The 13,767-nt window shown below is 36.5% G+C and overlaps 1 protein-coding gene across 6 annotated transcripts in view; it reads right to left on the bottom strand.

Annotated features, from left to right (window-relative positions):
* The window catches only part of PCDH11X (protocadherin 11 X-linked), a 998,691-nt gene that overhangs the window by 691,102 nt on the left and 293,822 nt on the right, over positions 1-13,767 (bottom strand). The gene's annotated exons all lie outside the window — the stretch shown is intronic.

Here is a 13,767-nt window from a genome sequence, read left to right on the forward strand (position 1 = left end):
GGCAGATCTATTAAATTTAGTTCCCATGTTAATTCCAACTTCACTCAAATTTTCATCTAAACTACACACACACACACACACACACACACACACACACACAGACACTACCCTGGGCCTTCTCAACTATATGTAAGCTTAATGCTCATTCAATCTCAGATAGTCTCTGTGAGATCAAGGAGATGTAATGTCTTCAAAGTGCCTTGTTATCTTAGCTCTAAACAGTGAAAGAAGCTTTCATATATATATATATATATATATAATTCAGAATGGATCTCTAATTCTTCCATATGTGAATAAGGTAATGTTCCCCTGATTATATTAAACTTGGATAAAGATTGATCTAGCAAGTGACTTCTATTGTCGAATATATGAAAAAATTAAATTCACCTTGTATATATAAGGAAAATCCCTTGTTCTTGATGCCCACTGTGATCAAGTGGTGACTTGTTGGTGACTATTTCTGTTATTTGAAAATTTATAAGTTTTAATTGTTATATTGCTTTCAAGAATTTGCCAACAATGTAAAACACATTAGCTTTTTTTTTTTTCCCCAACAAAAATATGCTTAATGGTTGCCTAAAACCATTCAATGATTCTCTTTGTCCAGGAAATTGAATAGTAAAAAGCAAATCTGAGTCAATAGTATTGCCATTTGAAGAAAATTTCCAAGATTTTCTAGGGAAAAGGGAGATTTCCCAATGTAGAAATCTCTGGCTTGTCAATATCCGTAAACAATTTCACAATGTGTATAAATTTAATTATTAGGAAACATAATGTCACTACTGTTGAAGTGCAGGGCACAAGTTTTAAATGGCACAACTTTTAATATTATGGATCTTTTAATTTTCAAACTTCAATATGAGGAACTGACAAGTAATCACTCGATTAGGATTTCTCATGGTTTTAAACTTTGAATTGGACTTAATTTAAGACTATAGAGACCACTACATGAAAAAGAAGTTACTTCTAGATGAGAAATACTGCAAACATTGCCACACTATTGCCAGAATGAAATCTTATTTTTACCAAATACAAACTAAAAACATAACTTTGGGGGGATATATACTTCTAGACAACAATCTAAAATATTCTGAAATAAATAAATTGTTATTGGAGAATAAAAACATATTTTGTATTAAGAACTGAATTCTGAAGACATAGTACAACACTTCATAAAAGTAACCAGAGAACAAAAAGTCAGTCAAAGAAACAAAGATATAAAATACAGAGAAAGCTTGAAAAGTAGTGGATATTGGGGGAGCAAATGCATTAGCTTTTATCAAAACACTAATGGCAACCTAGGTATTTCTGTGGCAAAAATGCCATGGGGGTATGGGGATTGAAAAGATATCAATTGAATGACTTTCAAGTACAGAAATTTAGGATTTGACCTTGCATTTTCTTTAGAATGAGAGCTCCCACAGAATTCTGTTGTTAATCTATGTTCACTAGGTGAAACAAAATGTTACCATATACACTGTAATGAAAATGTTTTCTTCTTGAAAAAAGTACTTTTAATATATTTGTGTTGATAATAATGTATAGGTGTTTTTGTGTGTATGCCATTGCAAGCAATCAAATCAAAGGAATTTTAAAATATTTTTAATCTCTAGATTTTAGAAATTATTGTGATACTTTCTCCAGGCATATATTTTAAAGCATTAATTGTTTTTTTTCTTTCTAAAGCGAGGAAGTACTCATGAAGGCACAGCACATTGTCCTGGTGAATTCTGTTGGCAAAATCAAACTGTTGTGAATTACTGTAATGCTGAATTACTAGCGGCTAAGAAAATTGGAAAGTATGATCATCCAGTTTGCAGACAGCCTAATATTGGAGATGATAGAGCAGTTGGAAGTTAGAATAGGAGTCTCAAATTGTCTCAGGGTATAAAATGAGAAAGAAATAAGACTTATCTCTGAAGCAGGAGATAGATGGGCTCCAGATTAGACATTTACAGCCAGCCTCCTCTTTACACCTCCTGATAGAAATAATAGGAACAGGCTAAATAGTTGGCCTTTGCCTCAGGTGGACACTTTAAGATAACCGTAATGGCAGGGGCAGAGAGAGGAGCTGAGCCCTGGGCAAATAAAAGATAAAGAGACCACATATTTCTCATTCTCAAGGTCAAGGAGACCTTCCCAACTACACATGTGCAGAAAGTTCAAAAAAGGAGGGGGCTCCACCGCATAGAAAGTGATGTCAACTTACCCATAAGCCTGTTCACTAGACTCTATCTGGCTAAAAGTTGCCCCTGCACACTGGGGAGGACCCTGAATAAAGCCAAATACAGACTCAGAGAAGGGAAAACAAAATGACTGGGGAGAGGAAACCAGGGGAAATTGTGCAACATAAATGCTTCAGACTACCATGAGGGTGTGACTCTGTGTGGGTGGGTCTGCTTGTGTCTATTCACATATACTCTTTTTCTTTTTAATAAACACTTTAATTGTTTCACTATTTTCTGTCTCTTTGTAAAAATTCATTTCTACAAAGCTGATGGGCCAGGGCCTTGTCACTAGCCACTGTACCTTGTGGTCTAGTGGCTAGGATACAGCACTCTCACTGCCGTGGCCTGATTTCAGTCTCTGACCAGGGAACCAAAATCTTGTTTCAACCTCCTGCAGGCCGAGGCCATCTGAAATCATTTCCACAGTCTGAAAGTATATTGCTTTAGAAGGAAAAGAGAAAAATGGGAGCTACTATTCAAATGTACCTTGATATCCTCAAAGTTACATTTAAGCAATTAAATTGAGTTACACATGCATATCATAGGTCCTCAGAGGGTTTTTTAAACAAGGGATGATGGTTCAAATTGCAATTTTTATTTTAAATACTTACTTCAAATAGATTCAATAATGATTGCTAAATTTATCCCTGTTTTATGTATTTATTACAAATATTTTTCAAACAAAAGTTTTGACAAAATGTTATTGTCCAATTTTTCAGTTATTTAAACCAGTATATGTGGGATGTTAACCAAACCACTATGATGAATATTTTGAAGAGCAAAATATAAATAAGTGGAAAGGAATAAACTTCATGAATAAAAATTTCATATGTAATTTATGTTTAATCAAAACAGGAATATTTAGGACAAAAATAAGGCATGAGTGTAAGCAAATGTGTATTAAATGACTTGCCAAGTAATAGCCTAACTAAATGAGGAATGTGGACATTTTAATGTTTTGGACCAAAATGAGTTTTAAAATTTTTAGAGTTAATCACTTTCATATCACCATATATTGTCCTACTAATGCTGATGGGCTTCCCAGGTAGCTGAAATGGTAAAGAATCTGCCTGCAATGCAGGACACCTGAGTTCGATCCCTGGGTAAGGAAGATTCCCTGGAGAAGGGCATGGCAACCCACTCCAGTATTCTTGCCTGGAGAATTCCATGGACAGAGGAGCCTGGTGGGCTACAGTCCATGGGGTTCACAAAGAGTTGGACACGACTGAGCAACTAACACACACACATACACACACACACACACACACACACACACAAATGCTGATACACTGGAAAACTGAGTTGCCTTCTTTGATAAATCAGAGGATATCCTATGCCTCCTTTTGGCATCACTAGACACAGCATTCTTGGTGGCAATCTGCAACTAAATTTTCCAAGGCTACTGCTTTTCACACAGATGTATTCCTAAATAATTTATAGTTGAAGGTCTGAGTACACATTAATGAGCTTCTAGAAGGGACAGTGGTTAGGTACAAAATCATATGAAATGCCTGTGCCTATTTACTTCTCACAGTGGTGGGGAGATGTCTTTGTCCCAAGCATAAGTGCAGTTTCACTGGAAATGCTTACTACCACTGTGGAACCCATTTGTCTGAGTCTTAAATTATCTATTCAAACATGGCCCAATTCATATTGACATGGTAATAACTTTCTTTAGTTCAAATTGTATATAGCATCTCATAATTAAAATGTTTTCTTCTTGCTAAAATAGTTACCTGGTTTACAATGTGCAAATTATGCTGAAAAAGAAAGACAGTGAAATGCTACCTAGTCATTAAAGCACACTTTCAAATAGATTCTTCTTCTCACTCTTCAAAATGTGAAGATGAAAACCTAGCCACTTGGCACACAAGAGTCACATTTCCCCATATCTAGAGAGATCACCACTATCTCCATTTGTACTCCTTAGAGAAAGACCGTGGAGACGGCAATGGCACCCCACTCCAGTACTCTTGCCTGGAAAATCCCATGGATGGAGGAGCCTGATGGGTTACAGTCATGGGGTCGCTAAGAGTCGGACACAACTGAGCAACTTCACTTTCACTTTTCACTTTTATGCATTGGAGAAGGAAATGGCAACCCACTTCAGTGTGCTTGCCTTGAGAAACCCAGGGATGGGGGAAACTGGTGGGCTGATATCTATGGGGTCACACAGAGTCAGACACGACTAAAGCGACTTAGCAGCAGCAGCAGCAGCAGCAGAGAAAGACCAGTGTCTTCAGTGCATTATCTTGTCAGGTCCTGAAGGATATACATTACATTTCCTTGCCTGCTGTCATATTGGGCAATTATATAACCACATCAACCTACCTAGATTTGAGAATAATCATGTATAGACCTGAAAAATGCAAAGATAGACATATATGACAACAGAGAAGATACAAAATCTGAGAACAAATCTATACTGGCAATCTAATCTGGGAGTTTAAATGAAGTATGCAAGCAGTTGTAAGGATGTACTTTACATGCTTCTGCTATCATTGTTGGATTCATAACTCTGCAATCTTCTAAACTGACTTCCTGTTTTAAGAACTAGAAATCCCTGAACCACTTAATCGACTGTAGAAAAAAGCAAAAGCCTCACTAAAGCATTACTACTTACGTTAATATGATAGCAACTCAATTTATTCAAGTGCTGATCAAAGCTAAACAATCAGAGAGATTCACGAATTATGTATTTCAAAAAAAAACCTAGTGCTTTTTAGTGGAATGTCACAAGGTTAACCAACTGGTAGACATGGATTTCCTTGGGCACAATTTCACATGCAGTGCTTACTACTCCAGTCGATGGAAGAACAATAGCAAAATAGAGCTTTGTTTGAAATACATAATGAACTGCTCTCATAAACCTCAACTTTCAAAAATCATTATACATGAGAGTTTGATACTGTAGACAATTACTGGATCTCCATTTGTCTGGGAGTATCATCTCTTGTTGTTGTGTCTATTCCTTAACCATATCTCAGTAATTATTGATAGCACAATTGTCATAGATTGCCCTGTTAATACAAAGGCATTAGCAATTAAAACAACTGGTTATATACTTCCTACTTCAGTGGTCTCTAGTCTATCTCCAGTCTGTCTCCATTTCTCAGTAATGCTTACTTTTGAAAAACCTGAAGGTCTAGACTTCACTTATGTCTGAGTCACTCATGTAACTATTTCCCCACTTTTTGCTTTTATTTGTATTCACATCAGTCGAGCTTTACTCAACCATTTTAAAATCAGGACAATTACCTTTGAAGCTAAAGTTAGAATATCAGTATCAGAACTGGCATTTTCTAGGTGTTTGTAAAGGCTATCAATTGATATGGTTAGAAATTTCAGTAATCTATTAGATCTTAAAATTATTTGGAACCCATTCTTGCAAGAAGTTCCTTTCACGCAGCCCTTATTATTGGAAACTTTACCATTATTCAAAACTCTGAAAAATAATGGTGGCAATGTATCTAAATCATATCTGAAAGTATTCATTTCTCTGTATAGTTCTTCATACACTCAGTGGTAAATCTTGACATTTCTAATGTTTACCACTTTTAGCAATGCCATACAATGAGTCTATTCCTTCCAAATGTTGTTCAAAATAGAGACTGTAGAAAAAACGAATAAAGTAGCTATGTGACTTCACCAACATTATAATGGAGATGCTGATCTTGAAGAAAACTGGGAGTAAATTGCAAAAGATTTACTGCAATAACAATAAGATGCTGAATCAGTCTCTGAGCAGTAAGTGAGTTCATTTAATCAAACTGAAAATCACCTGCTGTCACATGTTTATGCTATATCCCCTTCTAAACAAGCAGGACGGAGAAGGCGATGGCACCCCACTCCATTACTCTTGATCTGAAAAACCCATGGACGGAGGAGCCTGGTAGGCTGCAGTCCATGGGGTCACGAAGAGTCGGACATGACTGAGTGACTTGACTTTCACTTTCATGCGTTGGAGAAGGAAATGGCAACCCACTCCAGTATTCTTGCCTGGAGAATCCCAGGGATGACAGAGCCTGGTGGGCTGCCGTCTATGGGGTCGCACAGAGTCGGACATGACTAAGGCGACTTAGCAGCAGTAGCAGCAGCAAACAAGCAGGAAAAGGTTGAAAATGACAACTTGTTTAGGATAGGTATGGCCTCACTAACCCCAAAGGAATGTAGAATGTAGGCTTTTATTTTATTTTAGATGTTCCTAATAAGCTAGGTTCAAGAGACCATGAAACATTAAAAAATGAAATGACTAATACCATATACATGTATATAATCATATGATGCAAAAATAATTTAGCATCTACCCATATTAGACTATTCAGAAAGCAAATGAGCATATAATATTTAAATTGATAATTATTTAGGAAGAGTAAATGTTCTTCAGTTTGATTAATGTATACCATAATTCCATCTGCATTAAAGCATGTTATTACCACCTATATTATATGCATAGTTATATCAGAGCTTGTATTTGCCTTGTAAAAACTTTATATTCAAGGTATAGTATTGGAAAACCAGTATGTTTATGCTTCTTATGAACATTGCTTATAACATTTGTACGTATCTGAAAGGATTGCTGCACACTGCCTAGTAACAAGATATTATCTTCAGATGCTCAGATGAGATGTCTGCTCATTCCAAGGGTTATTTCACCATCCACTTTTATCTTTAGTAGAACAATCTGTCATAAGTTTATTTTGTTTTAGCAATTTCTTCTTTTCTGTTATCTGAGCATAACAATGTGAAAATATTTGGGGGACACTGATATGTTGATATTTCTGTCAGCAAACTTGATTCCAGCTTGTGCTTCTTGCAGTGAAGAAGCACAAGCTGGAATCAAGATTGCCGGGAGAAATATCAATAACCTCAGATATGCAGATGACACCACCCTTATGGCAGAAAGTGAAGAGGAACTAAAAAGCCTCTTGATGAAAATGAAAGAGGAGAGTGAAAAAGTTGGCTTAAAGCTCAACATTCAGAAAATGAAGATCATGGCATCTGGTCCCATCACTTCATGGGAAATAGATGGGAAAACAATGGAAACAGTGTCAGGCTTTATTTTTTTAGGCTCCAAAATCACTGCAGATGGTGACTGCAGCCATGAAATTAAAAGACACTTACTCTTTGGAAGGAAAGTTATGACCAACCTAGATAGCATATTGAAAAGCAGAGATATTACTTTGCCAACAAAGGTCCATCTAGTCAAGGCTATGGTTTTTCCTGTGGTCATGTATGGATGTGAGAGTTGGACTGTGAAGAAGGCTGAGTGCCGAAGAATTGATGCTTTCGAACTGTGGTGTTGGAGAAGGTTCTTGAGAGTCCCTTGGACTGCAAGTAGATCCAACCAGTCCATCCTAAAGGAGATCAGCCCTGGGTGTTCATTGGAGGACTGATGCTAAAGCTGAAACTCCAGTACTTTGGCCACCTCATGTGAAGAGTTGACTCATTGGAAAAGACCCTGAAGCTGGGAGAGATTGGGGGCAGGAGGAGAAGGGGATGAAAGAGGATGAGATGCCTGGATGACATCACCGACTGGATGGACATAAGTTTGAGTGAACTCTGGGAGTTGGTGATGGACAGGGAGGCTTGGCGTGCTGCAATTCATGGGGTCGCAAAGAGTCGGACACGACTGAGTGACTAAAGTGAACTGAACTGAACTGAATATATGAAAACCTTTAAGATGATGATATTTTGTGGGACATTACCTTTGATGGATATGCCAAAAATAAATAAACCTAAAGATGTAAAGGGAAGAAATCCCAATTCTGATAGAACTGGGAAAATAAAGTAATATAAAAAGTTATTGGCGCATTTCCCAGTCAACTTGCAGAAAGAAACACACTTTGCACTAGGGAAATCCAGTTAGTTTCTATGTCTGTACTCTGGCATTCTGATTTGAATCTATATGATATTTCCCAGATGTACACTGGCTCCTCCAATCACATACTAGCTAATAAATCGAAAGTGTCTTTGAGCTTTAGAGCATAATTTTGGGGAACTGTAATAAGCAAAAGTAATTTCTCTTCTTATAGCCTGTTTCTTACTTATTTAAAATGAGGATTGTCAGATAATTCTAGGACTAAATAAATGAGCAAACATGCAGGCGAGTTAATGATTTCCCAGGATGCAATCAAAGTATTAAAAAATATTAATAATTTCTTAGAAAGATGAATATTTAATACTTAATCTAAAATAATGACATAATTGTTATCATAGTTTTTTACAAAGTAATAACTAAAAAGGAAAAAAAACTGCTGCAACTATTAAGGCAATTGAAAATATTCAATGGAAAAGATGTGTTGCTCAGAATTATATGGTCTACTGGTTCTATAACCATGCAAATTTATTAAATCCATTTAATCTCTTACTTTTAAATCAGTTTTTAAAATTATATATATATATATATGCTCATATGTATATCATTATTTACTTCAACATAAAATGACTGACAGCTTTAAATTTCCATGAAATGTAGTCAAACTACAAATCTCACACTCAAAATTATTGGGACTTTAAAAGAACCCAAGTGATCAAGACCTTCTTTATGGAGTTAAATTGTTTACTAATCAAGTAAGAAAATTTCAAACTAAGTAAGTAAAATCAGTATTATTTAAATCCCATTAGTCATCCAGAATAATCATTATTTGCCATTGCAAGAACATACTTGGAGGGTAAAACAGTATACATGCTATAAGATGAGTAGCTTTTTCAGCTGGCTCAGTCATAATTCTAACAGTAAATGATGAAGAAAATGATCAACAAACATTTGGAAATATCATAGGTCAATTATTAAATAATTATCATGAATCACATGCAAATTTGTCAGAAAATGTACTTAACATATTAAGATAAAGACATTTGTGTGGTTGTCTTTCTCATAGTTCTGAGATAACTAATAAAAGAAAAACTTGTACTTTTGAGTGCAAGAAAATATGAAATACAAGGGGGCAAAATGAGTATGTCCTCTAAAAATATCTCTGTTTTACAGTTCATTTATTATTTTTGGGTTCAGATAGCTCCTTAATATCAACAGATAAACTTTTCATGAACATTATTTTTAATTAGGCAGTTATCACCATTTCTGTGGCCTAAAAAGTAATCCCTTTTAGAAGATACTGTGAAGAGAGGCTCATTCCCTAATTAACTTATGAGCTTCTGGATCCTTAAAAGCATATTTAATGTTAATATGTATTGATTAATAGTAATTCTATATTAATATTTAATATTACAATCCATAGATAGTATATGCCTTTGCCTTTGATATTATATTTTTAATCAGCCATAATATAATTAGCATTAAGTAACTTTCAAACAAAGTCTTCCTTACTACTTTTGGTATAGAAGACAGTTGTTCAGCAAAAACATGTGTAATTTCTAATAGGTACAGTAAAGAAAGCAAGAAGAAATGTGAAATTAATTTAGCCCAATATATCTAAAATGTTCTCACTTCATTATGCAACTAAATGGATTAAGAGGTACAAACTATTAGGTATAAAATAAACTACATGGATATATTATACAACTTGAATAATATAGCAATTATTTTATAATAACTACAAATTGAGTATAACCTTTTAAAACTGTGAAGCACTATATTGTACACCTATAACTTATATAATATTGTATATCAACTATAATTCAATACAATTTTAAGAAATTATTAAGGAGATATTTTACATTATTTTATCCATACTAAGTGATCAAAATCTGGTAAATATTTTACATTTATAGCATATCTGAATTCAATCTTGCTGTATTTCAAGTGCTTAACAGTCACACATGACTCCTAGCTACCATACTGACCACCACAGATGGAAAAGATCTTCTGCAACAGTATTCTACTTTGATAGATATAAGTGAATTAAGCTTCTGAAGTTCCAGCTTTGTGATATTTTTGTTTTGGTTTCTTGCATAGGTGCTATTTGAAAAAAAAAAGAAAGATGTTCTGATCATAACTTAGGATTCCTTCTTTAGTTTTCAGTGTCTCAATATGCCAGATGGTTGAAATTCTCTGAACTATTTTTGTTGTTTTTTGTTTTTTTGCTTTTGCTTCTACAATATGAGGGTGGGGGTTGTAAAAGATTTAACAAAACTGAGCACATACTGTTCAGTAACAGTAGAATTCCAGGGTAAAAGAACACAGGGAGCCATGGCATGTGGGTGGCTTTTTTTTTTTTGCAACCAGTTAAGAAGAGAATTTAGACAATAAATTTCTATCACAAGGGGAATCAGATTGGAGGTGGTAGGGGAGATAGATTTAACTTGAGGTTTCACAACCCAATGAAAGGTTAATTTTAATTTCAAACAAGTAATTCAGTTCAGTTCAGTTGCTCAGTCATGTCTGACTCTTGGCAACCCCATGGACTGCAGCACGCCAGGCCTCCCTGTCCATTGCCTACTCTTGGAGTTTACTCAAACTCATTTCCATTGAGTCGATGATACCATCCAATCATCTCATCCTCTGTTGTCCCCTTCTCCTGCCTTCAATCTTTCCCAGCATTGGGGTCTTTTCCAATGAGTCAGTTCTTCACATCAGGTGGCCAAAGTATTGGGGTTTCAGCTTCAGCATCAGTCCTTCCAATGAGTATTCAGGACTGATTTCCTTTAGGATTGACTGGTTGGATCTTGCAGTCCAAGGAACTCTCAAGAGTGTTCTCCAACAACACAGTTCAAAAACATCAGTTCTTTGGTGCTCAGCTTTCTTTTTAATCCATCTCTCACATCCATACAGGAGAAGGCAATGGCACCCGACTCCAGTACTCTTGCCTGGAAAATCCCATGGGTGGAGGAGCCTGGTAGGCTGCAGTCCACGGGGTCCCTAAGAGTCGAACACGACTGAGTGACTTGGCTTTCACTTTTCACTTTCATGCATTGGAGAAGGAAATGGCAACCCACTCCAGTGTTCTTGCCTGGAGAATCCCAGGGACGGTGGCTCCTGGTGGGCTGCAGTCTATGGGGTCACACAGAGTCAGACATGACTGAAGCGACTTAGCAGCAGCAGCAGCACATCCATACATGACTACTGGAAAAACCATAGCCTTCACTAGATGGACCTTTGTTGGGAAAATAATGTCTCTGCTTTTTAATATGCTGTCTAGGTTGGTAAATAGTATTTAACTTATATCAATTAAAAAACTTATGGATAAATGAGTAATTGATTCAGATGGTGTTAACGAAAGTAAGCTAACTTCATTTATAATCAGAACTACAGTTTCAAATAATCATGTAACTATATCCGCCAATGTGCCATTTTGTACTGGCTCTTTTAAAAACACTCTTATCTAAAGAACCCCTTGAAGAAAGTGAAAGAGGAGAGTGAAAGACTGGCTTAAAACTCAACATTCAGAAAACTAATATCATTGCATTTAGTCCCATCACTTCATGGCAGATAGATGGTAAAACAATGGAAATATTGAGAGAGTTTATTTTGGGGGCTCAAAATCACTGCAGATGATGACTGCAGCCATGAAATTAAAAGACACTTGCTCCTTGGAAGAAAAGGTATGACCAACCTAGACAGCATACTAAAAAGCAGAAACATTATTTTGCTGACAAAGGTCCGACTAGTCAAAGCTATGGTTTTTCCAGTAGTCATGCATGGATGTGAGAGTTGGACCATAAAGAAAGCATCAAACCATCAAAGAATTGATGTTTTTGAACTGTAGTGTTGGAAAGACGGCAGGCTAATTATTTTACAATATTGTATTGGTTTTGCCATACATTGACATGAATTGGCCACGGGTGTACATGTGTTCCCCATCCTGAACCCCCCTCCAACCTCCCTCCCTATCCCATCCTTCGGGGTCATCCCAGTGCACCAGCCCTGAGCATCTTGTATCATGCATTGAACCTGGACTGGCGATTCATTTCACATATGATAATATACATGTTTCAATGGCATTCTACCAGGTCATCCCACCCTCGCCCTCTCCAACAGAGTCCAAAAGACCGTTCTATACATCTGTGTCTCTTTTGCTGTCTCGCATACAGGGTTATTGTTACCATCTTTCTAACTGAGGGTCCCTTGGACTGCAGTGAGATGCAGCCAGTCAGTCCTAAAGGAAATCGGTTCTGAACACTCATTGGAAGGACTGATGTTGTAGCTGAAACTCAAATAGTTTGTCCACCTGATACAAAGAACTGACTCATTGGAAAAGACCCTGATGCTGGGAAAGATTGAAGGCAGGAGGAGAAGGGGACGACAGAGAATGAGATAACTGAATGGCATCATCGACTCAATGGACATGAGTTTGAGTAAACTCCGGGTGTTGGTGATAGACAGGGAGGCTTGGCGTGCTGCAGTCCATGGGGTCGCAAAGAGTCAGACACAACTGAGTGACTGAATTGAATTGAATAAGTTATGATGAATTCCACCTCTGGTAGTCCAACCAAGTGCCTGTAATTCTCAAGAGGCGCAATTACTGTATGCTAGCTATATACACCCCTGAATTTTCTTATTAGTATAATAAAATCTTTTTTTTAATTTAATTTAATTTTATTTTTTAACTTTACAATATTGTATTGGTTTTGCCATATATCAAAATGAATCTGCCACAGGTATACATGTGTTCCCCATGCTGAACCCTCCCCCCACCTCCTTCCCCATACCATCCCTCTGGGTCGTCCCAGTGCACCAGCCCCAAGCATCCAGTATTGTGCATCGAACCTGGACTGGTGACTCGTTTCATATATGATATTATACATGTTTCAATGCCATTCTCCCAAATCATCCCACCCTCTCCCAAATTTCATATGTATAAATTATTAGTCAAAATTTTTTATCTCTTGTTAATATTAGACTATTGCAGTGAAGCAAGATGTTCAGAAGTTAGTTCAATTGTATTAACTGAACTCTTCTAAGTTCTCCAAAACACTAGACCACTTTGATTTAGAATGGGTGATCACAAAAAATATTCCAGTAAATAATATAAAGTAAGCTACTCATATGGTTTTACCAAATGCTTCTTTCCTCTGTAAAATGCCTTTTGTAAAGTAGTGGTTATTACATATTCACATCTTGAAATCAAGTAAAACAAAATTTAATTTGGGGTTCAAAAGTAGGCCTTATTAGTTTAATAATGAAAGTCTTTTAGCAGTGTCTGACTCTTTGCGACCCCATGGAGCCCATGGAACTCTCTAGGCCAGAATACTGGAGTGGATAATCTTTCCCTTCTCTAGGGGATCTTCTCAACCAAGGGATCAAACCCAGGTCTCCTGAATTGCAGGTGTACTCTTTACCAGCTGAGCCACAAGGGAAGCCCAATAATATTGGAGTGGGTAGCCTATCCCTTCTCCAGGGGATCTTCCTGACCCAAGAATGGAACCAGGTTCTCCTGCATTGCAGATGGATTCTTTACCAACTGAGCAACCAGAGAAGCCCAAACAAAACCTGAAATAATGGTTAGATAAACTTAGAGTTCTTTGACCTTTGTTAATGCAGATATAAGAAATAGTGCTGTGCAAGGGGAATGTATGCTTAAAATTTGTACTTTTTCTAGTTTACAGTTTACATTACTATGTATTTAAAAATTCATTT

The sequence above is a fragment of the Bos indicus x Bos taurus genome, chromosome X (assembly GCF_003369695.1).
Source record: "Bos indicus x Bos taurus breed Angus x Brahman F1 hybrid chromosome X, Bos_hybrid_MaternalHap_v2.0, whole genome shotgun sequence".
In the NCBI taxonomy this organism is placed as follows: domain Eukaryota; kingdom Metazoa; phylum Chordata; class Mammalia; order Artiodactyla; family Bovidae; genus Bos; species Bos indicus x Bos taurus.